Source organism: Hyperolius riggenbachi, chromosome 2 (assembly GCF_040937935.1).
Source record: "Hyperolius riggenbachi isolate aHypRig1 chromosome 2, aHypRig1.pri, whole genome shotgun sequence".
Classification (NCBI taxonomy): Eukaryota; Metazoa; Chordata; class Amphibia; order Anura; family Hyperoliidae; genus Hyperolius; species Hyperolius riggenbachi.
In genome coordinates, this window is record NC_090647.1 from 147,527,644 (window position 1) to 147,544,351 (window position 16,708).

Below are 16,708 nucleotides of genomic sequence, written 5' to 3' on the forward strand. Positions count from 1 at the left end.
CCACGCGTGCTCATAGCCATTGGGCCTCAAACCCAAAACAACGCCTGCAGCACCTGGGGTTCACAGCCGGTCTCCCATGCAGCTACTAACCAGGCCTGAAGCCGCTTAGCTTCCGCGATCTGACGAGAGCGGGCGCTTTCGGCTTAGTGTGGCCGCAGGCAACCTCCAGGGCGCCGTTCCGGCGCCTTGAAGGTGAGGCTTCCCACGCGTGCTCATAGCCATTGGGCCTCAAACCCAAAACAATGCCTGCAGCACCTGGGGTTCACAGCCGGTCTCCCATGCAGCTACTAACCAGGCCTGAAGCCGCTTAGCTTCCGCGATCTGACGAGAGCGGGCGCTTTCGGCTTGGTGTGGCCGCAGGCAACCTCCAAGGCGCCGTTCCGGCGCCTTGAAGGTGAGGCTTCCCACGCGTGCTCATAGCCATTGGGCCTCAAACCCAAAACAACGCCTGCAGCACCTGGGGTTCACAGCCGGTCTCCCATGCAGCTACTAACCAGGCCTGAAGCCGCTTAGCTTCCGCGATCTGACGAGAGCGGGCGCTTTCGGCTTAGTGTGGCCGCAGGCAACCTCCAGGGCGCCGTTCCGGCGCCTTGAAGGTGAGGCTTCCCACGCGTGCTCATAGCCATTGGGCCTCAAACCCAAAACAATGCCTGCAGCACCTGGGGTTCACAGCCGGTCTCCCATGCAGCTACTAACCAGGCCTGAAGCCGCTTAGCTTCCGCGATCTGACGAGAGCGGGCGCTTTCGGCTTAGTGTGGCCGCAGGCAACCTCCAGGGCGCCGTTCCGGCGCCTTGAAGGTGAGGCTTCCCACGCGTGCTCATAGCCATTGGGCCTCAAACCCAAAACAACGCCTGCAGCACCTGGGGTTCACAGCCGGTCTCCCATGCAGCTACTACCCAGGCCTGAAGCCGCTTAGCTTCCGCGATCTGACGAGAGCGGGCGCTTTCGGCTTAGTGTGGCCGCAGGCAACCTCCAGGGCGCCGTTCCGGCGCCTTGAAGGTGAGGCTTCCCACGCGTGCTCATAGCCATTGGGCCTCAAACCCAAAACAATGCCTGCAGCACCTGGGGTTCACAGCCGGTCTCCCATGCAGCTACTAACCAGGCCTGAAGCCGCTTAGCTTCCGCGATCTGACGAGAGCGGGCGCTTTCGGCTTAGTGTGGCCGCAGGCAACCTCCAAGGCGCCGTTCCGGCACCTTGAAGGTGAGGCTTCCCACGCGTGCTCATAGCCATTGGGCCTCAAACCCAAAACAACGCCTGCAGCACCTGGGGTTCACAGCCGGTCTCCCATGCAGCTACTAACCAGGCCTGAAGCCGCTTAGCTTCCGCGATCTGACGCTTTCGGCTTAGTGTGGCCGCAGGCAACCTCCAGGGCGCCGTTCCGGCGCCTTGAAGGTGAGGCTTCCCACGCGTGCTCATAGCCATTGGGCCTCAAACCCAAAACAATGCCTGCAGCACCTGGGGTTCACAGCCGGTCTCCCATGCAGCTACTAACCAGGCCTGAAGCCGCTTAGCTTCCGCGATCTGACGAGAGCGGGCGCTTTCGGCTTAGTGTGGCCGCAGGCAACCTCCAAGGCGCCGTTCCGGCGCCTTGAAGGTGAGGCTTCCCACGCGTGCTCATAGCCATTGGGCCTCAAACCCAAAACAACGCCTGCAGCACCTGGGGTTCACAGCCGGTCTCCCATGCAGCTACTAACCAGGCCTGAAGCCGCTTAGCTTCCGCGATCTGACGAGAGCGGGCGCTTTCGGCTTAGTGTGGCCGCAGGCAACCTCCAAAGCGCCGTTCCGGCGCCTTGAAGGTGAGGCTTCCCACGCGTGCTCATAGCCATTGGGCCTCAAACCCAAAACAATGCCTGCAGCACCTGGGGTTCACAGCCGGTCTCCCATGCAGCTACTAACCAGGCCTGAAGCCGCTTAGCTTCCGCGATCTGACGAGAGCGGGCGCTTTCGGCTTAGTGTGGCCGCAGGCAACCTCCAAGGCGCCGTTCCGGCGCCTTGAAGGTGAGGCTTCCCACGCGTGCTCATAGCCATTGGGCCTCAAACCCAAAACAACGCCTGCAGCACCTGGGGTTCACAGCCGGTCTCCCATGCAGCTACTAACCAGGCCTGAAGCCGCTTAGCTTCCGCGATCTGACGAGAGCGGGCGCTTTCGGCTTAGTGTGGCCGCAGGCAACCTCCAGGGCGCCGTTCCGGCGCCTTGAAGGTGAGGCTTCCCACGCGTGCTCATAGCCATTGGGCCTCAAACCCAAAACAATGCCTGCAGCACCTGGGGTTTACAGCCGGTCTCCCATGCAGCTACTAACCAGGCCTGAAGCCGCTTAGCTTCCGCGATTTGACGAGAGCGGGCGCTTTCGGCTTGGTGTGGCCGCAGGCAACCTCCAAGGCGCCGTTCCGGCGCCTTGAAGGTGAGGCTTCCCACGCGTGCTCATAGCCATTGGGCCTCAAACCCAAAACAACGCCTGCAGCACCTGGGGTTCACAGCCGGTCTCCCATGCAGCTACTAACCAGGCCTGAAGCCGCTTAGCTTCCGCGATCTGACGAGAGCGGGCACTTTCGGCTTAGTGTGGCCACAGGCAACCTCCAGTGCGCCGTTCCGGCGCCTTGAAGGTGAGGCTTCCCACGCGTGCTCATAGCCATTGGGCCTCAAACCCAAAACAATGCCTGCAGCACCTGGGGTTCACAGCCGGTCTCCCATGCAGCTACTAACCAGGCCTGAAGCCGCTTAGCTTCCGCGATCTGACGAGAGCGGGCGCTTTCGGCTTAGTGTGGCCGCAGGCAACCTCCAGGGCGCCGTTCCGGCGCCTTGAAGGTGAGGCTTCCCACGCGTGCTCATAGCCATTGGGCCTCAAACCCAAAACAACGCCTGCAGCACCTGGGGTTCACAGCCGGTCTCCCATGCAGCTACTAACCAGGCCTGAAGCCGCTTAGCTTCCGCGATCTGACGAGAGCGGGCGCTTTCGGCTTAGTGTGGCCGCAGGCAACCTCCAGGGCGCCGTTCCGGCGCCTTGAAGGTGAGGCTTCCCACGCGTGCTCATAGCCATTGGGCCTCAAACCCAAAACAATGCCTGCAGCACCTGGGGTTCACAGCCGGTCTCCCATGCAGCTACTAACCAAGCCTGAAGCCGCTTAGCTTCCGCGATCTGACGAGAGCGGGCGCTTTCGGCTTAGTGTGGCCGCAGGCAACCTCCAAGGCGCCGTTCCGGCGCCTTGAAGGTGAGGCTTCCCACGCGTGCTCATAGCCATTGGGCCTCAAACCCAAAACAACGCCTGCAGCACCTGGGGTTCACAGCCGGTCTCCCATGCAGCTACTAACCAGGCCTGAAGCCGCTTAGCTTCCGCGATCTGACGAGAGCGGGCGCTTTCGGCTTAGTGTGGCCGCAGGCAACCTCCAGGGCGCCGTTCCGGCGCCTTGAAGGTGAGGCTTCCCACGCGTGCTCATAGCCATTGGGCCTCAAACCCAAAACAATGCCTGCAGCACCTGGGGTTCACAGCCGGTCTCCCATGCAGCTACTAACCAGGCCTGAAGCCGCTTAGCTTCCGCGATCTGACGAGAGCGGGCGCTTTCGGCTTAGTGTGGCCGCAGGCAACCTCCAAGGCGCCGTTCCGGCGCCTTGAAGGTGAGGCTTCCCACGCGTGCTCATAGCCATTGGGCCTCAAACCCAAAACAACGCGTGCAGCACCTGGGGTTCACAGCCGGTCTCCCATGCAGCTACTAACCAGGCCTGAAGCCGCTTAGCTTCCGCGATCTGACGAGAGCGGGCGCTTTCGGCTTAGTGTGGCCGCAGGCAACCTCCAGGGCGCCGTTCCGGCGCCTTGAAGGTGAGGCTTCCCACGCATGCTCATAGCCATTGGGCCTCAAACCCAAAACAATGCCTGCAGCACCTGGGGTTCACAGCCGGTCTCCCATGCAGCTACTAACCAGGCCTGAAGCCGCTTAGCTTCCGCGATCTGACGACAGCGGGCGCTTTCGGCTTAGTGTGGCCGCAGGCAACCTCCAGGGCGCCGTTCCGGCGCCTTGAAGGTGAGGCTTCCCACGCGTGCTCATAGCCATTGGGCCTCAAACCCAAAACAATGCCTGCAGCACCTGGGGTTCACAGCCGGTCTCCCATGCAGCTACTAAACAGGCCTGAAGCCGCTTAGCTTCCGCGATCTGACGAGAGCGGGCGCTTTCGGCTTAGTGTGGCCGCAGGCAACCTCCAAGGCGCCGTTCCGGCGCCTTGAAGGTGAGGCTTCCCACGCGTGCTCATAGCCATTGGGCCTCAAACCCAAAACAATGCCTGCAGCACCTGGGGTTCACAGCCAGTCTCCCATGCAGCTACTAACCAGGCCTGAAGCCGCTTAGCTTCCGCGATCTGACGAGAGCGGGCGCTTTCAGCTTAGTGTGGCCGCAGGCAACCTCCAGGGCGCCGTTCCGGCGCCTTGAAGGTGAGGCTTCCCACGCGTGCACATAGCCATTGGGCCTCAAACCCAAAACAATGCCTGCAGCACCTGGGGTTCACAGCCGGTCTCCCATTTAGCTACTAACCAGGCCTGAAGCCGCTTAGCTTCCACGATCTGACGAGAGCGGGCGCTTTCGGCTTAGTGTGGCCGCAGGCAACCTCCAAGGCGCCGTTCCGGCGCCTTGAAGGTGAGGCTTCCCACGCGTGCTCATAGCCATTGGGCCTCAAACCCAAAACAACGCCTGCAGCACCTGGGGTTCACAGCCGGTCTCCCATGCAGCTACTAACCAGGCCTGAAGCCGCTTAGCTTCCGCGATCTGACGAGAGCGGGCGCTTTCGGCTTAGTGTGGCCGCAGGCAACCTCCAGGGCGCCGTTCCGGCGCCTTGAAGGTGAGGCTTCCCACGCGTGCTCATAGCCATTGGGCCTCAAACCCAAAACAATGCCTGCAGCACCTGGGGTTCACAGCCGGTCTCCCATGCAGCTACTAACCAGGCCTGAAGCCGCTTAGCTTCCGCGATCTGACGAGAGCGGGCGCTTTCGGCTTAGTGTGGCCGCAGGCAACCTCCAGGGCGCCGTTCCGGCGCCTTGAAGGTGAGGCTTCCCACGCGTGCTCATAGCCATTGGGCCTCAAACCCAAAACAATGCCTGCAGCACCTGGGGTTCACAGCCGGTCTCCCATGCAGCTACTAACCAGGCCTGAAGCCGCTTAGCTTCCGCGATCTGACGAGAGCGGGCGCTTTTGGCTTAGTGTGGCCGCAGGCAACCTCCAAGGTGCCGTTCCGGCGCCTTGAAGGTGAGGCTTCCCACGCGTGCTCATAGCCATTGGACCTCAAACCCAAAACAACGCCTGCAGCACCTGGGGTTCACAGCCGGTCTCCCATGCAGCTGCTAACCAGGCCTGAAGCCGCTTAGCTTCCGCGATCTGACGAGAGCGGGCGCTTTCGGCTTAGTGTGGCCGCAGGCAACCTCCAGGGCGCCGTTCCGGCGCCTTGAAGGTGAGGCTTCCCACGCGTGCTCATAGCCATTGGGCCTCAAACCCAAAACAATGCCTGCAGCACCTGGGGTTCACAGCCGGTCTCCCATGCAGCTACTAACCAGGCCTGAAGCCGCTTAGCTTCCGCGATCTGACGAGAGCGGGCGCTTTCGGCTTAGTGTGGCCGCAGGCAACCTCCAAGGCGCCGTTCCGGCGCCTTGAAGGTGAGGCTTCCCACGCGTGCTCATAGCCATTGGGCCTCAAACCCAAAACAACGCCTGCAGCACCTGGGGTTCACAGCCGGTCTCCCATGCAGCTACTAACCAGGCCTGAAGCCGCTTAGCTTCCGCGATCTGACGAGAGCGGGCGCTTTCGGCTTAGTGTGGCCGCAGGCAACCTCCAGGGCGCCGTTCCGGCGCCTTGAAGGTGAGGCTTCCCACGCGTGCTCATAGCCATTGGGCCTCAAACCCAAAACAATGCCTGCAGCACCTGGGGTTCACAGCCGGTCTCCCATGCAGCTACTAACCAGGCCTGAAGCCGCTTAGCTTCCGCGATCTGACGAGAGCAGGCGCTTTCGGCTTAGTGTGGCCGCAGGCAACCTCCAAGGCGCCGTTCCGGCGCCTTGAAGGTGAGGCTTCCCACGCGTGCTCATAGCCATTGGGCCTCAAACCCAAAACAACGCCTGCAGCACCTGGGGTTCACAGCCGGTCTCCCATGCAGCTACTAACCAGGCCTGAAGCCGCTTAGCTTCCGCGATCTGACGAGAGCGGGCGCTTTCGGCTTAGTGTGGCCGCAGGCAACCTCCAGGGCGCCGTTCCGGCGCCTTGAAGGTGAGGCTTCCCACGCGTGCTCATAGCCATTGGGCCTCAAACCCAAAACAATGCCTGCAGCACCTGGGGTTCACAGCCGGTCTCCCATGCAGCTACTAATCAGGCCTGAAGCCGCTTAGCTTCCGCGATCTGACGAGAGCGGGCGCTTTCGGCTTAGTGTGGCCGCAGGCAACCTCCAAGGCGCCGTTCCGGCGCCTTGAAGGTGAGGCTTCCCACGCGTGCTCATAGCCATTGGGCCTCAAACCCAAAACAACGCCTGCAGCACCTGGGGTTCACAGCCTGTCTCCCATGCAGCTACTAACCAGGCCTGAAGCCGCTTAGCTTCCGCGATCTGACGAGAGCGGGCGCTTTCGGCTTAGTGTGGCCGCAGGCAACCTCCAGGGCGCCGTTCCGGCGCCTTGAAGGTGAGGCTTCCCACGCGTGCTCATAGCCATTGGGCCTCAAACCCAAAACAATGCCTGCAGCACCTGGGGTTCACAGCCGGTCTCCCATGCAGCTACTAACCAGGCCTGAAGCCGCTTAGCTTCCGCGATCTGACGAGAGCGGGCGCTTTCGGCTTAGTGTGGCCACAGGCAACCTCCAGGGCGCCGTTCCGGCGCCTTAAAGGTGAGGCTTCCCACGCGTGCACATAGCCATTGGGCCTCAAACCCAAAACAATGCCTGCAGCACCTGGGGTTCACAGCCGGTCTCCCATGCAGCTACTAACCAGGCCTGAAGCCGCTTAGCTTCCGCGATCTGACGAGAGCAGGCGCTTTCGGCTTAGTGTGGCCGCAGGCAACCTCCAAGGCGCCGTTCCGGCGCCTTGAAGGTGAGGCTTCCCACGCGTGCTCATAGCCATTGGGACTCAAACCCAAAACAACGCCTGCAGCACCTGGGGTTCACAGCCGGTCTCCCATGCAGCTACTAACCAGGCCTGAAGCCGCTTAGCTTCCGCGATCTGACGAGAGCGGGCGCTTTCGGCTTAGTGTGGCCGCAGGCAACCTCCAGGGTGCCGTTCCGGCGCCTTGAAGGTGAGGCTTCCCACGCGTGCTCATAGCCATTGGGCCTCAAACCCAAAACAATGCCTGCAGCACCTGGGTTTCACAGCCGGTCTCCCATGCAGCTACTAACCAGGCCTGAAGCCGCTTAGCTTCCGCGATCTGACGAGAGCGGGCGCTTTCGGCTTAGTGTGGCCGCAGGCAACCTCCAAGGCGCCGTTCCGGCGCCTTGAAGGTGAGGCTTCCCACGCGTGCTCATAGCCATTGGGCCTCAAACCCAAAACAATGCCTGCAGCACCTGGGGTTCACAGCCAGTCTCCCATGCAGCTACTAACCAGGCCTGAAGCCGCTTAGCTTCCGCGATCTGACGAGAGCGGGCGCTTTCGGCTTAGTGTGGCCGCAGGCAACCTCCAAGGCGCCGTTCCGGCGCCTTGAAGGTGAGGCTTCCCACGCGTGCTCATAGCCATTGGGCCTCAAACCCAAAACAACGCCTGCAGCACCTGGGGTTCACAGCCGGTCTCCCATGCAGCTACTAACCAGGCCTGAAGCCGCTTAGCTTCCGCGATCTGACGAGAGCGGGCGCTTTCGGCTTAGTGTGGCCGCAGGCAACCTCCAGGGCGCCGTTCCGGCGCCTTGAAGGTGAGGCTTCCCACGCGTGCTCATAGCCATTGGGCCTCAAACCCAAAACAATGCCTGCAGCACCTGGGGTTCACAGCCGGTCTCCCATGCAGCTACTAACCAGGCCTGAAGCCGCTTAGCTTCCGCGATCTGACGAGAGCGGACGCTTTCGGCTTGGTGTGGCAGCAGGCAACCTCCAGGGCGCCGTTCCGGCGCCTTGAAGGTGAGGCTTCCCACGCATGCTCATAGCCATTGGGCCTCAAACCCAAAACAATGCCTGCAGCACCTGGGGTTCACAGCCGGTCTCCCATGCAGCTACTAACCAGGCCTGAAGCCGCTTAGCTTCCGCAATCTGACGAGAGCGGGCGCTTTCGGCTTAGTGTGGCCGCAGGCAACCTCCAGGGCGCCGTTCCGGCGCCTTGAAGGTGAGGCTTCCCACGCGTGCTCATAGCCATTGGGCCTCAAACCCAAAACAACGCCTGCAGCACCTGGGGTTCACAGCCGGTCTCCCATGCAGCTACTAACCAGGCCTGAAGCCGCTTAGCTTCCGCGATCTGACGAGAGCGGGCGCTTTCGTCTTAGTGTGGCCGCAGGCAACCTCCAGGGCGCCGTTCCGGCGCCTTGAAGGTGAGGCTTTCCACGCGTGCTCATAGCCATTGGGCCTCAAACCCAAAACAATGCCTGCAGCACCTGGGGTTCACAGCCGGTCTCCCATGCAGCTACTAACCAGGCCTGAAGCCGCTTAGCTTCCGCGATCTGACGAGAGCGGGCGCTTTCTGATTAGTGTGGCCGCAGGCAACCTCCAAGGCGCCGTTCCAGCGCCTTGAAGGTGAGGCTTCCCACGCGTGCTCATAGCCATTGGGCCTCAAACCCAAAACAACGCCTGCAGCACCTGGGGTTCACAGCCGGTCTCCCATGCAGCTACTAACCAGGCTTGAAGCCGCTTAGCTTCCGCGATCTGACGAGAGCGGGCGCTTTCGGCTTAGTGTGGCCGCAGGCAACCTCCAGGGCGCCGTTCCGGCGCCTTGAAGGTGAGGCTTCCCACGCGTGCTCATAGCCATTGGGCCTCAAACCCAAAACAATGCCTGCAGCACCTGGGGTTCACAGCCGGTCTCCCATGCAGCTACTAACCAGGCCTGAAGCCGCTTAGCTTCCGCGATCTGACGAGAGCGGGCGCTTTCGGCTTAGTGTGGCCGCAGGCAACCTCCAAGGCGCCGTTCCGGCGCCTTGAAGGTGAGGCTTCCCACGCGTGCTCATAGCCATTGGGCCTCAAACCCAAAACAACGCCTGCAGCACCTGGGGTTCACAGCCGGTCTCCCATGCAGCTACTAACCAGGCCTGAAGCCGCTTAGCTTCCGCGATCTGACGAGAGCGGGCGCTTTCGGCTTAGTGTGGCCGCAGGCAACCTCCAGGGCGCCGTTCCGGCGCCTTGAAGGTGAGGCTTCCCACGCATGCTCATAGCCATTGGGCCTCAAACCCAAAACAATGCCTGCAGCACCTGGGGTTCACAGCCGGTCTCCCATGCAGCTACTAACCAGGCCTGAAGCCGCTTAGCTTCCGCGATCTGACGAGAGCGGGCGCTTTCGGCTTAGTGTGGCCGCAGGCAACCTCCAGGGCGCCGTTCCGGCGCCTTGAAGGTGAGGCTTCCCACGCGTGCTCATAGCCATTGGGCCTCAAACCCAAAACAACGCCTGCAGCACCTGGGGTTCACAGCCGGTCTCCCATGCAGCTACTAACCAGGCCTGAAGCCGCTTAGCTTCCGCGATCTGACGAGAGCGGGCGCTTTCGGCTTAGTGTGGCCGCAGGCAACCTCCAAGGCGCCTTGAAGGTGAGGCTTCCCACGCGTGCTCATAGCCATTGGGCCTCAAACCCAAAACAACGCCTGCAGCACCTGGGGTTCACAGCCGGTCTCCCATGCAGCTACTAACCAGGCCTGAAGCTGCTTAGCTTCCGCGATCTGACGAGAGCGGGCGCTTTCGGCTTAGTGTGGCCGCAGGCAACCTCCAAGGCGCCGTTCCGGCGCCTTGAAGGTGAGGCTTCCCACGCGTGCTCATAGCCATTGGGCCTCAAACCCAAAACAACGCCTGCAGCACCTGGGGTTCACAGCCGGTCTCCCATGCAGCTACTAACCAGGCCTGAAGCCGCTTAGCTTCCGCGATCTGACGAGAGCGGGCGCTTTCGGCTTAGTGTGGCCGCAGGCAACCTCCAGGGCGCCGTTCCGGCGCCTTGAAGGTGAGGCTTCCCACGCGTGCTCATAGCCATTGGGCCTCAAACCCAAAACAATGCCTGCAGCACCTGGGGTTCACAGCCGGTCTCCCATGCAGCTACTAACCAGGCATGAAGCCGCTTAGCTTCCGCGATCTGACGAGAGCGGGCACTTTCGGCTTAGTGTGGCCGCAGGCAACCTCCAAGGCGCCGTTCCGGCGCCTTGAAGGTGAGGCTTCCCACGCGTGCTCATAGCCATTGGGCCTCAAACCCAAAACAACGCCTGCAGCACCTGGGGTTCACAGCCGGTCTCCCATGCAGCTACTAACCAGGCCTGAAGCCGCTTAGCTTCCGCGATCTGACGAGAGCGGGCGCTTTCGGCTTAGTGTGGCCGCAGGCAACCTCCAGGGCGCCGTTTTGGCGCCTTGAAGGTGAGGCTTCCCACGCGTGCTCATAGCCATTGGGCCTCAAACCCAAAACAATGCCTGCAGCACCTGGGGTTCACAGCCGGTCTCCCATGCAGCTACTAACCAGGCCTGAAGCCGCTTAGCTTCCGCGATCTGACGAGAGCGGGCGCTTTCGGCTTAGTGTGGCCGCAGGCAACCTCCAAGGCGCCGTTCCGGCGCCTTGAAGGTGAGGCTTCCCACGCGTGCTCATAGCCATTGGGCCTCAAACCCAAAACAACGCCTGCAGCACCTGGGGTTCACAGCCGGTCTCCCATGCAGCTACTAACCAGGCCTGAAGCCGCTTAGCTTCCGCGATCTGACGAGAGCGGGCGCTTTCGGCTTAGTGTGGCCGCAGGCAACCTCCAAGGCGCCTTGAAGGTGAGGCTTCCCACGCGTGCTCATAGCCATTGGGCCTCAAACCCAAAACAACGCCTGCAGCACCTGGGGTTCACAGCCGGTCTCCCATGCAGCTACTAACCAGGCCTGAATCCGCTTAGCTTCCGCGATCTGACGAGAGCGGGCGCTTTCGGCTTAGTGTGGCCGCAGGCAACCTCCAGGGCGCCGTTCCGGCGCCTTGAAGGTGAGGCTTCCCACGCGTGCTCATAGCCATTGGGCCTCAAACCCAAAACAATGCCTGCAGCACCTGGGGTTCACAGCCGGTCTCCCATGCAGCTACTAACCAGGGCTGAAGCCGCTTAGCTTCCGCGATCTGACGAGAGCGGGCGCTTTCGGCTTAGTGTGGCCGCAGGCAACCTCCAAGGCGCCGTTCCGGCGCCTTGAAGGTGAGGCTTCCCACGCGTGCTCATAGCCATTGGGCCTCAAACCCAAAACAACGCCTGCAGCACCTGGGGTTCACAGCCGGTCTCCCATGCAGCTACTAACCAGGCCTGAAGCCGCTTAGCTTCCGCGATCTGACGAGAGCGGGCGCTTTCGGCTTAGTGTGGCCGCAGGCAACCTCCAGGGCGCCGTTCCGGCGCCTTGAAGGTGAGGCTTCCCACGCGTGCTCATAGCCATTGGGCCTCAAACCCAAAACAATGCCTGCAGCACCTGGGGTTCACAGCCGGTCTCCCATGCAGCTACTAACCAGGCCTGAAGCCGCTTAGCTTCCGCGATCTGACGAGAGCGGGCGCTTTCGGCTTAGTGTGGCCGCAGGCAACCTCCAAGGCACCGTTCCGGCGCCTTGAAGGTGAGGCTTCCCACGCGTGCTCATAGCCATTGGGCCTCAAACCCAAAACAACGCCTGCAGCACCTGGGGTTCACAGCCGGTCTCCCATGCAGCTACTAACCAGGCCTGAAGCCGCTTAGCTTCCGCGATCTGACGAGAGCGGGCGCTTTCGGCTTAGTGTGGCCGCAGGCAACCTCCAGGGCGCCGTTCCGGCGCCTTGAAGGTGAGGCTTCCCACGCGTGCTCATAGCCTTTGGGCCTCAAACCCAAAACAATGCCTGCAGCACCTGGGGTTCACAGCCGGTCTCCCATGCAGCTACTAACCAGGCCTGAAGCCGCTTAGCTTCCGCGATCTGACGAGAGGGGGCGCTTTCGGCTTAGTGTGGCCGCAGGCAACCTCCAAGGCGCCGTTCCGGCGCCTTGAAGGTGAGGCTTCCCACGCGTGCTCATAGCCATTGGGCCTCAAACCCAAAACAACGCCTGCAGCACCTGGGGTTCACAGCCGGTCTCCCATGCAGCTACTAACCAGGCCTGAAGCCGCTTAGCTTCCGCGATCTGACGAGAGCGGGCGCTTTCGGCTTAGTGTGGCCGCAGGCAACCTCCAGGGCGCCGTTCCGGCGCCTTGAAGGTGAGGCTTCCCACGCGTGCTCATAGCCATTGGGCCTCAAACCCAAAACAATGCCTGCAGCACCTGGGGTTCACAGCCGGTCTCCCATGCAGCTACTAACCAGGCCTGAAGCCGCTTAGCTTCCGCGATCTGACGAGAGCGGGCGCTTTCGGCTTAGTGTGGCCGCAGGCAACCTCCAGGGCGCCGTTCCGGCGCCTTGAAGGTGAGGCTTCCCACGCGTGCTCATAGCCATTGGGCCTCAAACCCAAAACAATGCCTGCAGCACCTGGGGTTCACAGCCGGTCTCCCATGCAGCTACTAACCAGGCCTGAAGCCGCTTAGCTTCCGCGATCTGACGAGAGCGGGCGCTTTCGGCTTAGTGTGGCCGCAGGCAACCTCCAGGGCGCCGTTCCGGCGCCTTGAAGGTGAGGCTTCCCACGCGTGCTCATAGCCATTGGGCCTCAAACCCAAAACAACGCCTGCAGCACCTGGGGTTCACAGCCGGTCTCCCATGCAGCTACTAACCAGGCCTGAAGCCGCTTAGCTTCCGCGATCTGACGAGAGCGGGCGCTTTCGGCTTAGTGTGGCCGCAGGCAACCTCCAGGGCGCCGTTCCGGCGCCTTGAAGGTGAGGCTTCCCACGCGTGCTCATAGCCATTGGGCCTCAAACCCAAAACAATGCCTGCAGCACCTGGGGTTCACAGCCGGTCTCCCATGCAGCTACTAACCAGGCCTGAAGCCGCTTAGCTTCTGCGATCTGACGAGAGCGGGCGCTTTCGGCTTAGTGTGGCCGCAGGCAACCTCCAGGGCGCCGTTCCGGCGTCTTGAAGGTGAGGCTTCCCACGCGTGCTCATAGCCATTGGGCCTCAAACCCAAAACAATGCCTGCAGCACCTGGGGTTCACAGCCGGTCTGCCATGCAGCTACTAACCAGGCCTGAAGCCGCTTAGCTTCCGCGATCTGACGAGAGCGGGCGCTTTCGGCTTAGTGTGGCCGCAGGCAACCTCCAAGGCGCCGTTCCGGCGCCTTGAAGGTGAGGCTTCCCACGCGTGCTCATAGCCATTGGGCCTCAAACCCAAAACAACGCCTGCAGCACCTGGGGTTCACAGCCGGTCTCCCATGCAGCTACTAACCAGGCCTGAAGCCGCTTAGCTTCCGCGATCTGACGAGAGGGGGCGCTTTCGGCTTAGTGTGGCCGCAGGCAACCTCCAGGGCGCCGTTCCGGCGCCTTGAAGGTGAGGCTTCCCACGCGTGCTCATAGCCATTGGGCCTCAAACCCAAAACAATGCCTGCAGCACCTGGGGTTCACAGCCGGTCTCCCATGCAGCTACTAACCAGGCCTGAAGCCGCTTAGCTTCCGCGATCTGACGAGAGCGGGCGCTTTCGGCTTAGTGTGGCCGCAGGCAACCTCCAGGGCGCCGTTCCGGCGCCTTGAAGGTGAGGCTTCCCACGCGTGCTCATAGCCATTGGGCCTCAAACCCAAAACAATGCCTGCAGCACCTGGGGTTCACAGCCGGTCTCCCATGCAGCTACTAACCAGGCCTGAAGCCGCTTAGCTTCCGCGCTCTGACGAGAGCGGGCGCTTTCGGGTTAGTGTGGCCGCAGGCAACCTCCAAGGCGCCGTTCCGGCGCCTTGAAGGTGAGGCTTCCCACGCGTGCTCATAGCCATTGGGCCTCAAACCCAAAACAACGCCTGCAGCACCTGGGGTTCACAGCCGGTCTCCCATGCAGCTACTAACCAGGCCTGAAGCCGCTTAGCTTCCGCGATCTGACGAGAGCGGGCGCTTTCGGCTTAGTGTGGCCGCAGGCAACCTCCACGGCGCCGTTCCGGCGCCTTGAAGGTGAGGCTTCCCACGCGTGCTCATAGCCATTGGGCCTCAAACCCAAAACAATGCCTGCAGCACCTGGGGTTCACAGCCGGTCTCCCATGCAGCTACTAACCAGGCCTGAAGCCGCTTAGCTTCCGCGATCTGACGAGAGCGGGCGCTTTCGGCTTAGTGTGGCCGCAGGCAACCTCCAGGGCGCCGTTCCGGCGCCTTGAAGGTGAGGCTTTCCACGCGTGCTCATAGCCATTGGGCCTCAAACCCAAAACAATGCCTGCAGCACCTGGGGTTCACAGCCGGTCTCCCATGCAGCTACTAACCAGGCCTGAAGCCGCTTAGCTTCTGCGATCTGACGAGAGCGGGCGCTTTCGGCTTAGTGTGGCCGCAGGCAACCTCCAGGGCGCCGTTCCGGCGTCTTGAAGGTGAGGCTTCCCACGCGTGCTCATAGCCATTGGGCCTCAAACCCAAAACAATGCCTGCAGCACCTGGGGTTCACAGCCGGTCTGCCATGCAGCTACTAACCAGGCCTGAAGCCGCTTAGCTTCCGCGATCTGACGAGAGCGGGCGCTTTCGGCTTAGTGTGGCCGCAGGCAACCTCCAAGGCGCCGTTCCGGCGCCTTGAAGGTGAGGCTTCCCACGCGTGCTCATAGCCATTGGGCCTCAAACCCAAAACAACGCCTGCAGCACCTGGGGTTCACAGCCGGTCTCCCATGCAGCTACTAACCAGGCCTGAAGCCGCTTAGCTTCCGCGATCTGACGAGAGGGGGCGCTTTCGGCTTAGTGTGGCCGCAGGCAACCTCCAGGGCGCCGTTCCGGCGCCTTGAAGGTGAGGCTTCCCACGCGTGCTCATAGCCATTGGGCCTCAAACCCAAAACAATGCCTGCAGCACCTGGGGTTCACAGCCGGTCTCCCATGCAGCTACTAACCAGGCCTGAAGCCGCTTAGCTTCCGCGATCTGACGAGAGCGGGCGCTTTCGGCTTAGTGTGGCCGCAGGCAACCTCCAAGGCGCCGTTCCGGCGCCTTGAAGGTGAGGCTTCCCACGCGTGCTCATAGCCATTGGGCCTCAAACCCAAAACAACGCCTGCAGCACCTGGGGTTCACAGCCGGTCTCCCATGCAGCTACTAACCAGGCCTGAAGCCGCTTAGCTTCCGCGATCTGACGAGAGCGGGCGCTTTCGGCTTAGTGTGGCCGCAGGCAACCTCCAGGGCGCCGTTCCGGCGCCTTGAAGGTGAGGCTTCCCACGCGTGCTCATAGCCATTGGGCCTCAAACCCAAAACAATGCCTGCAGCACCTGGGGTTCACAGCCGGTCTCCCATGCAGCTACTAACCAGGCCTGAAGCCGCTTAGCTTCCGCGATCTGACGAGAGCGGGCGCTTTCGGCTTAGTGTGGCCGCAGGCAACCTCCAAGGCGCCGTTCCGGCGCCTTGAAGGTGAGGCTTCCCACGCGTGCTCATAGCCATTGGGCCTCAAACCCAAAACAACGCCTGCAGCACCTGGGGTTCACAGCCGGTCTCCCATGCAGCTACTAACCAGGCCTGAAGCCGCTTAGCTTCCGCGATCTGACGAGAGCGGGCGCTTTCGGCTTAGTGTGGCCGCAGGCAACCTCCAGGGCGCCGTTCCGGCGCCTTGAAGGTGAGGCTTCCCACGCGTGCTCATAGCCATTGGGCCTCAAACCCAAAACAACGCCTGCAGCACCTGGGGTTCACAGCCGGTCTCCCATGCAGCTACTAACCAGGCCTGAAGCCGCTTAGCTTCCGCGATCTGACGAGAGCGGGCGCTTTCGGCTTAGTGTGGCCGCAGGCAACCTCCAGGGCGCCGTTCCGGCGCCTTGAAGGTGAGGCTTCCCACGCGTGCTCATAGCCATTGGGCCTCAAACCCAAAACAATGCCTGCAGCACCTGGGGTTCACAGCCGGTCTCCCATGCAGCTACTAACCAGGCCTGAAGCCGCTTAGCTTCCGCGATCTGACGAGAGCGGGCGCCTTCGGCTTAGTGTGGCCGCAGGCAACCTCCAAGGCGCCGTTCCGGCGCCTTGAAGGTGAGGCTTCCCACGCGTGCTCATAGCCATTGAGCCTCAAACCCAAAACAACGCCTGCAGCACCTGGGGTTCACAGCCGGTCTCCCATGCAGCTACTAACCAGGCCTGAAGCCGCTTAGCTTCCGCGATCTGACGAGAGCGGGCGCTTTCGGCTTAGTGTGGCCGCAGGCAACCTCCAAGGCGCCGTTCCGGCGCCTTGAAGGTGAGGCTTCCCACGCGTGCTCATAGCCATTGGGCCTCAAACCCAAAACAACGCCTGCAGCACCTGGGGTTCACAGCCGGTCTCCCATGCAGCTACTAACCAGGCCTGAAGCCGCTTAGCTTCCGCGATCTGACAAGAGCGGGCGCTTTCGGCTTAGTGTGGCCGCAGGGAACCTCCAAGGCGCCGTTCCGGCGCCTTGAAGGTGAGGCTTCCCACGCGTGCTCATAGCCATTGGGCCTCAAACCCAAAACAACGCCTGCAGCACCTGGGGTTCACAGCCGGTCTCCCATGCAGCTACTAACCAGGCTTGAAGCCGCTTAGCTTCCGCGATCTGACGAGAGCGGGCGCTTTCGGCTTAGTGTGGCCGCAGGCAACCTCCAGGGCGCCG

At 62.1% G+C, this 16,708-nt stretch overlaps 47 non-coding genes and 35 pseudogenes across 47 annotated transcripts; all 82 read right to left on the bottom strand.

Moving 5' to 3' along the window:
• Positions 1-41: 41 nt before the first annotated feature.
• LOC137555173 (5S ribosomal RNA) lies at positions 42-160 on the bottom strand. The gene has a single exon (XR_011027870.1). It is a non-coding gene; the product is annotated as a 5S ribosomal RNA (ribosomal RNA).
• Positions 161-243: 83 nt separating this feature from the next.
• On the bottom strand, positions 244-362 carry LOC137557633 (5S ribosomal RNA; annotated as a pseudogene).
• An 83-nt stretch (positions 363-445) lies between these two features.
• Positions 446-564, bottom strand: LOC137555174 (5S ribosomal RNA). The gene has a single exon (XR_011027871.1). It is a non-coding gene; the product is annotated as a 5S ribosomal RNA (ribosomal RNA).
• Positions 565-647: 83 nt separating this feature from the next.
• Positions 648-766, bottom strand: LOC137558916 (5S ribosomal RNA). Its single transcript, XR_011029737.1, has one exon. It is a non-coding gene; the product is annotated as a 5S ribosomal RNA (ribosomal RNA).
• Positions 767-849: 83 nt separating this feature from the next.
• Positions 850-968, bottom strand: LOC137555624 (5S ribosomal RNA). Its single transcript, XR_011028300.1, has one exon. It is a non-coding gene; the product is annotated as a 5S ribosomal RNA (ribosomal RNA).
• Positions 969-1,051: 83 nt separating this feature from the next.
• On the bottom strand, positions 1,052-1,170 carry LOC137558927 (5S ribosomal RNA). Its single transcript, XR_011029738.1, has one exon. It is a non-coding gene; the product is annotated as a 5S ribosomal RNA (ribosomal RNA).
• A 275-nt stretch (positions 1,171-1,445) lies between these two features.
• On the bottom strand, positions 1,446-1,564 carry LOC137558939 (5S ribosomal RNA). The gene has a single exon (XR_011029739.1). It is a non-coding gene; the product is annotated as a 5S ribosomal RNA (ribosomal RNA).
• An 83-nt stretch (positions 1,565-1,647) lies between these two features.
• Positions 1,648-1,766, bottom strand: LOC137555175 (5S ribosomal RNA). Its single transcript, XR_011027872.1, has one exon. It is a non-coding gene; the product is annotated as a 5S ribosomal RNA (ribosomal RNA).
• Positions 1,767-1,849: 83 nt separating this feature from the next.
• On the bottom strand, positions 1,850-1,968 carry LOC137558950 (5S ribosomal RNA). The gene has a single exon (XR_011029740.1). It is a non-coding gene; the product is annotated as a 5S ribosomal RNA (ribosomal RNA).
• An 83-nt stretch (positions 1,969-2,051) lies between these two features.
• Positions 2,052-2,170, bottom strand: LOC137555176 (5S ribosomal RNA). Its single transcript, XR_011027873.1, has one exon. It is a non-coding gene; the product is annotated as a 5S ribosomal RNA (ribosomal RNA).
• An 83-nt stretch (positions 2,171-2,253) lies between these two features.
• On the bottom strand, positions 2,254-2,372 carry LOC137551032 (5S ribosomal RNA; annotated as a pseudogene).
• Positions 2,373-2,455: 83 nt separating this feature from the next.
• On the bottom strand, positions 2,456-2,574 carry LOC137558914 (5S ribosomal RNA; annotated as a pseudogene).
• Positions 2,575-2,657: 83 nt separating this feature from the next.
• Positions 2,658-2,776, bottom strand: LOC137558962 (5S ribosomal RNA). The gene has a single exon (XR_011029742.1). It is a non-coding gene; the product is annotated as a 5S ribosomal RNA (ribosomal RNA).
• An 83-nt stretch (positions 2,777-2,859) lies between these two features.
• Positions 2,860-2,978, bottom strand: LOC137555177 (5S ribosomal RNA). Its single transcript, XR_011027874.1, has one exon. It is a non-coding gene; the product is annotated as a 5S ribosomal RNA (ribosomal RNA).
• An 83-nt stretch (positions 2,979-3,061) lies between these two features.
• Positions 3,062-3,180, bottom strand: LOC137556873 (5S ribosomal RNA; annotated as a pseudogene).
• An 83-nt stretch (positions 3,181-3,263) lies between these two features.
• LOC137555179 (5S ribosomal RNA) lies at positions 3,264-3,382 on the bottom strand. Its single transcript, XR_011027876.1, has one exon. It is a non-coding gene; the product is annotated as a 5S ribosomal RNA (ribosomal RNA).
• Positions 3,383-3,465: 83 nt separating this feature from the next.
• LOC137558975 (5S ribosomal RNA) lies at positions 3,466-3,584 on the bottom strand. Its single transcript, XR_011029745.1, has one exon. It is a non-coding gene; the product is annotated as a 5S ribosomal RNA (ribosomal RNA).
• An 83-nt stretch (positions 3,585-3,667) lies between these two features.
• LOC137559487 (5S ribosomal RNA) lies at positions 3,668-3,786 on the bottom strand (annotated as a pseudogene).
• An 83-nt stretch (positions 3,787-3,869) lies between these two features.
• LOC137548964 (5S ribosomal RNA) lies at positions 3,870-3,988 on the bottom strand (annotated as a pseudogene).
• Positions 3,989-4,071: 83 nt separating this feature from the next.
• Positions 4,072-4,190, bottom strand: LOC137557072 (5S ribosomal RNA; annotated as a pseudogene).
• Positions 4,191-4,273: 83 nt separating this feature from the next.
• Positions 4,274-4,392, bottom strand: LOC137559306 (5S ribosomal RNA; annotated as a pseudogene).
• An 83-nt stretch (positions 4,393-4,475) lies between these two features.
• Positions 4,476-4,594, bottom strand: LOC137557945 (5S ribosomal RNA; annotated as a pseudogene).
• An 83-nt stretch (positions 4,595-4,677) lies between these two features.
• LOC137555180 (5S ribosomal RNA) lies at positions 4,678-4,796 on the bottom strand. Its single transcript, XR_011027877.1, has one exon. It is a non-coding gene; the product is annotated as a 5S ribosomal RNA (ribosomal RNA).
• An 83-nt stretch (positions 4,797-4,879) lies between these two features.
• On the bottom strand, positions 4,880-4,998 carry LOC137558986 (5S ribosomal RNA). Its single transcript, XR_011029746.1, has one exon. It is a non-coding gene; the product is annotated as a 5S ribosomal RNA (ribosomal RNA).
• Positions 4,999-5,081: 83 nt separating this feature from the next.
• LOC137558248 (5S ribosomal RNA) lies at positions 5,082-5,200 on the bottom strand (annotated as a pseudogene).
• Positions 5,201-5,283: 83 nt separating this feature from the next.
• On the bottom strand, positions 5,284-5,402 carry LOC137548569 (5S ribosomal RNA; annotated as a pseudogene).
• Positions 5,403-5,485: 83 nt separating this feature from the next.
• LOC137558997 (5S ribosomal RNA) lies at positions 5,486-5,604 on the bottom strand. The gene has a single exon (XR_011029747.1). It is a non-coding gene; the product is annotated as a 5S ribosomal RNA (ribosomal RNA).
• An 83-nt stretch (positions 5,605-5,687) lies between these two features.
• Positions 5,688-5,806, bottom strand: LOC137555181 (5S ribosomal RNA). Its single transcript, XR_011027878.1, has one exon. It is a non-coding gene; the product is annotated as a 5S ribosomal RNA (ribosomal RNA).
• Positions 5,807-5,889: 83 nt separating this feature from the next.
• On the bottom strand, positions 5,890-6,008 carry LOC137557141 (5S ribosomal RNA; annotated as a pseudogene).
• An 83-nt stretch (positions 6,009-6,091) lies between these two features.
• Positions 6,092-6,210, bottom strand: LOC137555182 (5S ribosomal RNA). The gene has a single exon (XR_011027879.1). It is a non-coding gene; the product is annotated as a 5S ribosomal RNA (ribosomal RNA).
• An 83-nt stretch (positions 6,211-6,293) lies between these two features.
• LOC137556566 (5S ribosomal RNA) lies at positions 6,294-6,412 on the bottom strand. The gene has a single exon (XR_011029210.1). It is a non-coding gene; the product is annotated as a 5S ribosomal RNA (ribosomal RNA).
• Positions 6,413-6,495: 83 nt separating this feature from the next.
• Positions 6,496-6,614, bottom strand: LOC137548971 (5S ribosomal RNA; annotated as a pseudogene).
• Positions 6,615-6,697: 83 nt separating this feature from the next.
• LOC137556683 (5S ribosomal RNA) lies at positions 6,698-6,816 on the bottom strand. The gene has a single exon (XR_011029323.1). It is a non-coding gene; the product is annotated as a 5S ribosomal RNA (ribosomal RNA).
• Positions 6,817-6,899: 83 nt separating this feature from the next.
• On the bottom strand, positions 6,900-7,018 carry LOC137557142 (5S ribosomal RNA; annotated as a pseudogene).
• An 83-nt stretch (positions 7,019-7,101) lies between these two features.
• LOC137555183 (5S ribosomal RNA) lies at positions 7,102-7,220 on the bottom strand. The gene has a single exon (XR_011027880.1). It is a non-coding gene; the product is annotated as a 5S ribosomal RNA (ribosomal RNA).
• Positions 7,221-7,303: 83 nt separating this feature from the next.
• On the bottom strand, positions 7,304-7,422 carry LOC137555212 (5S ribosomal RNA). Its single transcript, XR_011027908.1, has one exon. It is a non-coding gene; the product is annotated as a 5S ribosomal RNA (ribosomal RNA).
• An 83-nt stretch (positions 7,423-7,505) lies between these two features.
• LOC137557677 (5S ribosomal RNA) lies at positions 7,506-7,624 on the bottom strand (annotated as a pseudogene).
• Positions 7,625-7,707: 83 nt separating this feature from the next.
• LOC137555184 (5S ribosomal RNA) lies at positions 7,708-7,826 on the bottom strand. The gene has a single exon (XR_011027881.1). It is a non-coding gene; the product is annotated as a 5S ribosomal RNA (ribosomal RNA).
• Positions 7,827-7,909: 83 nt separating this feature from the next.
• LOC137550725 (5S ribosomal RNA) lies at positions 7,910-8,028 on the bottom strand (annotated as a pseudogene).
• An 83-nt stretch (positions 8,029-8,111) lies between these two features.
• LOC137558126 (5S ribosomal RNA) lies at positions 8,112-8,230 on the bottom strand (annotated as a pseudogene).
• Positions 8,231-8,313: 83 nt separating this feature from the next.
• Positions 8,314-8,432, bottom strand: LOC137558919 (5S ribosomal RNA; annotated as a pseudogene).
• An 83-nt stretch (positions 8,433-8,515) lies between these two features.
• LOC137549087 (5S ribosomal RNA) lies at positions 8,516-8,634 on the bottom strand (annotated as a pseudogene).
• An 83-nt stretch (positions 8,635-8,717) lies between these two features.
• On the bottom strand, positions 8,718-8,836 carry LOC137547763 (5S ribosomal RNA; annotated as a pseudogene).
• An 83-nt stretch (positions 8,837-8,919) lies between these two features.
• LOC137559009 (5S ribosomal RNA) lies at positions 8,920-9,038 on the bottom strand. The gene has a single exon (XR_011029749.1). It is a non-coding gene; the product is annotated as a 5S ribosomal RNA (ribosomal RNA).
• An 83-nt stretch (positions 9,039-9,121) lies between these two features.
• LOC137555185 (5S ribosomal RNA) lies at positions 9,122-9,240 on the bottom strand. The gene has a single exon (XR_011027882.1). It is a non-coding gene; the product is annotated as a 5S ribosomal RNA (ribosomal RNA).
• An 83-nt stretch (positions 9,241-9,323) lies between these two features.
• LOC137559021 (5S ribosomal RNA) lies at positions 9,324-9,442 on the bottom strand. Its single transcript, XR_011029750.1, has one exon. It is a non-coding gene; the product is annotated as a 5S ribosomal RNA (ribosomal RNA).
• Positions 9,443-9,525: 83 nt separating this feature from the next.
• LOC137555186 (5S ribosomal RNA) lies at positions 9,526-9,644 on the bottom strand. Its single transcript, XR_011027883.1, has one exon. It is a non-coding gene; the product is annotated as a 5S ribosomal RNA (ribosomal RNA).
• Positions 9,645-9,716: 72 nt separating this feature from the next.
• On the bottom strand, positions 9,717-9,835 carry LOC137559015 (5S ribosomal RNA; annotated as a pseudogene).
• Positions 9,836-9,918: 83 nt separating this feature from the next.
• Positions 9,919-10,037, bottom strand: LOC137555187 (5S ribosomal RNA). Its single transcript, XR_011027884.1, has one exon. It is a non-coding gene; the product is annotated as a 5S ribosomal RNA (ribosomal RNA).
• Positions 10,038-10,120: 83 nt separating this feature from the next.
• LOC137549154 (5S ribosomal RNA) lies at positions 10,121-10,239 on the bottom strand (annotated as a pseudogene).
• Positions 10,240-10,322: 83 nt separating this feature from the next.
• On the bottom strand, positions 10,323-10,441 carry LOC137555188 (5S ribosomal RNA). Its single transcript, XR_011027885.1, has one exon. It is a non-coding gene; the product is annotated as a 5S ribosomal RNA (ribosomal RNA).
• Positions 10,442-10,524: 83 nt separating this feature from the next.
• On the bottom strand, positions 10,525-10,643 carry LOC137559034 (5S ribosomal RNA). The gene has a single exon (XR_011029752.1). It is a non-coding gene; the product is annotated as a 5S ribosomal RNA (ribosomal RNA).
• Positions 10,644-10,726: 83 nt separating this feature from the next.
• On the bottom strand, positions 10,727-10,845 carry LOC137555190 (5S ribosomal RNA). The gene has a single exon (XR_011027887.1). It is a non-coding gene; the product is annotated as a 5S ribosomal RNA (ribosomal RNA).
• Positions 10,846-10,917: 72 nt separating this feature from the next.
• Positions 10,918-11,036, bottom strand: LOC137558750 (5S ribosomal RNA; annotated as a pseudogene).
• Positions 11,037-11,119: 83 nt separating this feature from the next.
• On the bottom strand, positions 11,120-11,238 carry LOC137559064 (5S ribosomal RNA; annotated as a pseudogene).
• Positions 11,239-11,321: 83 nt separating this feature from the next.
• LOC137555191 (5S ribosomal RNA) lies at positions 11,322-11,440 on the bottom strand. The gene has a single exon (XR_011027888.1). It is a non-coding gene; the product is annotated as a 5S ribosomal RNA (ribosomal RNA).
• Positions 11,441-11,523: 83 nt separating this feature from the next.
• LOC137559045 (5S ribosomal RNA) lies at positions 11,524-11,642 on the bottom strand. The gene has a single exon (XR_011029753.1). It is a non-coding gene; the product is annotated as a 5S ribosomal RNA (ribosomal RNA).
• Positions 11,643-11,725: 83 nt separating this feature from the next.
• LOC137555192 (5S ribosomal RNA) lies at positions 11,726-11,844 on the bottom strand. Its single transcript, XR_011027889.1, has one exon. It is a non-coding gene; the product is annotated as a 5S ribosomal RNA (ribosomal RNA).
• Positions 11,845-11,927: 83 nt separating this feature from the next.
• Positions 11,928-12,046, bottom strand: LOC137548900 (5S ribosomal RNA; annotated as a pseudogene).
• Positions 12,047-12,129: 83 nt separating this feature from the next.
• LOC137555193 (5S ribosomal RNA) lies at positions 12,130-12,248 on the bottom strand. Its single transcript, XR_011027890.1, has one exon. It is a non-coding gene; the product is annotated as a 5S ribosomal RNA (ribosomal RNA).
• An 83-nt stretch (positions 12,249-12,331) lies between these two features.
• On the bottom strand, positions 12,332-12,450 carry LOC137559057 (5S ribosomal RNA). Its single transcript, XR_011029754.1, has one exon. It is a non-coding gene; the product is annotated as a 5S ribosomal RNA (ribosomal RNA).
• Positions 12,451-12,533: 83 nt separating this feature from the next.
• Positions 12,534-12,652, bottom strand: LOC137559068 (5S ribosomal RNA). The gene has a single exon (XR_011029755.1). It is a non-coding gene; the product is annotated as a 5S ribosomal RNA (ribosomal RNA).
• Positions 12,653-12,735: 83 nt separating this feature from the next.
• Positions 12,736-12,854, bottom strand: LOC137555195 (5S ribosomal RNA). The gene has a single exon (XR_011027891.1). It is a non-coding gene; the product is annotated as a 5S ribosomal RNA (ribosomal RNA).
• Positions 12,855-12,937: 83 nt separating this feature from the next.
• On the bottom strand, positions 12,938-13,056 carry LOC137558924 (5S ribosomal RNA; annotated as a pseudogene).
• Positions 13,057-13,139: 83 nt separating this feature from the next.
• On the bottom strand, positions 13,140-13,258 carry LOC137558434 (5S ribosomal RNA; annotated as a pseudogene).
• Positions 13,259-13,341: 83 nt separating this feature from the next.
• LOC137549365 (5S ribosomal RNA) lies at positions 13,342-13,460 on the bottom strand (annotated as a pseudogene).
• Positions 13,461-13,543: 83 nt separating this feature from the next.
• Positions 13,544-13,662, bottom strand: LOC137559079 (5S ribosomal RNA). Its single transcript, XR_011029756.1, has one exon. It is a non-coding gene; the product is annotated as a 5S ribosomal RNA (ribosomal RNA).
• Positions 13,663-13,745: 83 nt separating this feature from the next.
• Positions 13,746-13,864, bottom strand: LOC137547869 (5S ribosomal RNA; annotated as a pseudogene).
• Positions 13,865-13,947: 83 nt separating this feature from the next.
• LOC137555196 (5S ribosomal RNA) lies at positions 13,948-14,066 on the bottom strand. The gene has a single exon (XR_011027892.1). It is a non-coding gene; the product is annotated as a 5S ribosomal RNA (ribosomal RNA).
• Positions 14,067-14,149: 83 nt separating this feature from the next.
• On the bottom strand, positions 14,150-14,268 carry LOC137559091 (5S ribosomal RNA). The gene has a single exon (XR_011029757.1). It is a non-coding gene; the product is annotated as a 5S ribosomal RNA (ribosomal RNA).
• An 83-nt stretch (positions 14,269-14,351) lies between these two features.
• LOC137558925 (5S ribosomal RNA) lies at positions 14,352-14,470 on the bottom strand (annotated as a pseudogene).
• Positions 14,471-14,553: 83 nt separating this feature from the next.
• On the bottom strand, positions 14,554-14,672 carry LOC137558435 (5S ribosomal RNA; annotated as a pseudogene).
• Positions 14,673-14,755: 83 nt separating this feature from the next.
• LOC137549366 (5S ribosomal RNA) lies at positions 14,756-14,874 on the bottom strand (annotated as a pseudogene).
• Positions 14,875-14,957: 83 nt separating this feature from the next.
• On the bottom strand, positions 14,958-15,076 carry LOC137559102 (5S ribosomal RNA). Its single transcript, XR_011029758.1, has one exon. It is a non-coding gene; the product is annotated as a 5S ribosomal RNA (ribosomal RNA).
• An 83-nt stretch (positions 15,077-15,159) lies between these two features.
• LOC137555197 (5S ribosomal RNA) lies at positions 15,160-15,278 on the bottom strand. Its single transcript, XR_011027893.1, has one exon. It is a non-coding gene; the product is annotated as a 5S ribosomal RNA (ribosomal RNA).
• An 83-nt stretch (positions 15,279-15,361) lies between these two features.
• LOC137559113 (5S ribosomal RNA) lies at positions 15,362-15,480 on the bottom strand. Its single transcript, XR_011029759.1, has one exon. It is a non-coding gene; the product is annotated as a 5S ribosomal RNA (ribosomal RNA).
• Positions 15,481-15,563: 83 nt separating this feature from the next.
• Positions 15,564-15,682, bottom strand: LOC137555198 (5S ribosomal RNA). The gene has a single exon (XR_011027894.1). It is a non-coding gene; the product is annotated as a 5S ribosomal RNA (ribosomal RNA).
• An 83-nt stretch (positions 15,683-15,765) lies between these two features.
• On the bottom strand, positions 15,766-15,884 carry LOC137555199 (5S ribosomal RNA). The gene has a single exon (XR_011027895.1). It is a non-coding gene; the product is annotated as a 5S ribosomal RNA (ribosomal RNA).
• An 83-nt stretch (positions 15,885-15,967) lies between these two features.
• LOC137557027 (5S ribosomal RNA) lies at positions 15,968-16,086 on the bottom strand (annotated as a pseudogene).
• Positions 16,087-16,169: 83 nt separating this feature from the next.
• Positions 16,170-16,288, bottom strand: LOC137555200 (5S ribosomal RNA). Its single transcript, XR_011027896.1, has one exon. It is a non-coding gene; the product is annotated as a 5S ribosomal RNA (ribosomal RNA).
• An 83-nt stretch (positions 16,289-16,371) lies between these two features.
• LOC137549767 (5S ribosomal RNA) lies at positions 16,372-16,490 on the bottom strand (annotated as a pseudogene).
• An 83-nt stretch (positions 16,491-16,573) lies between these two features.
• Positions 16,574-16,692, bottom strand: LOC137547764 (5S ribosomal RNA; annotated as a pseudogene).
• Positions 16,693-16,708: the final 16 nt, after the last annotated feature.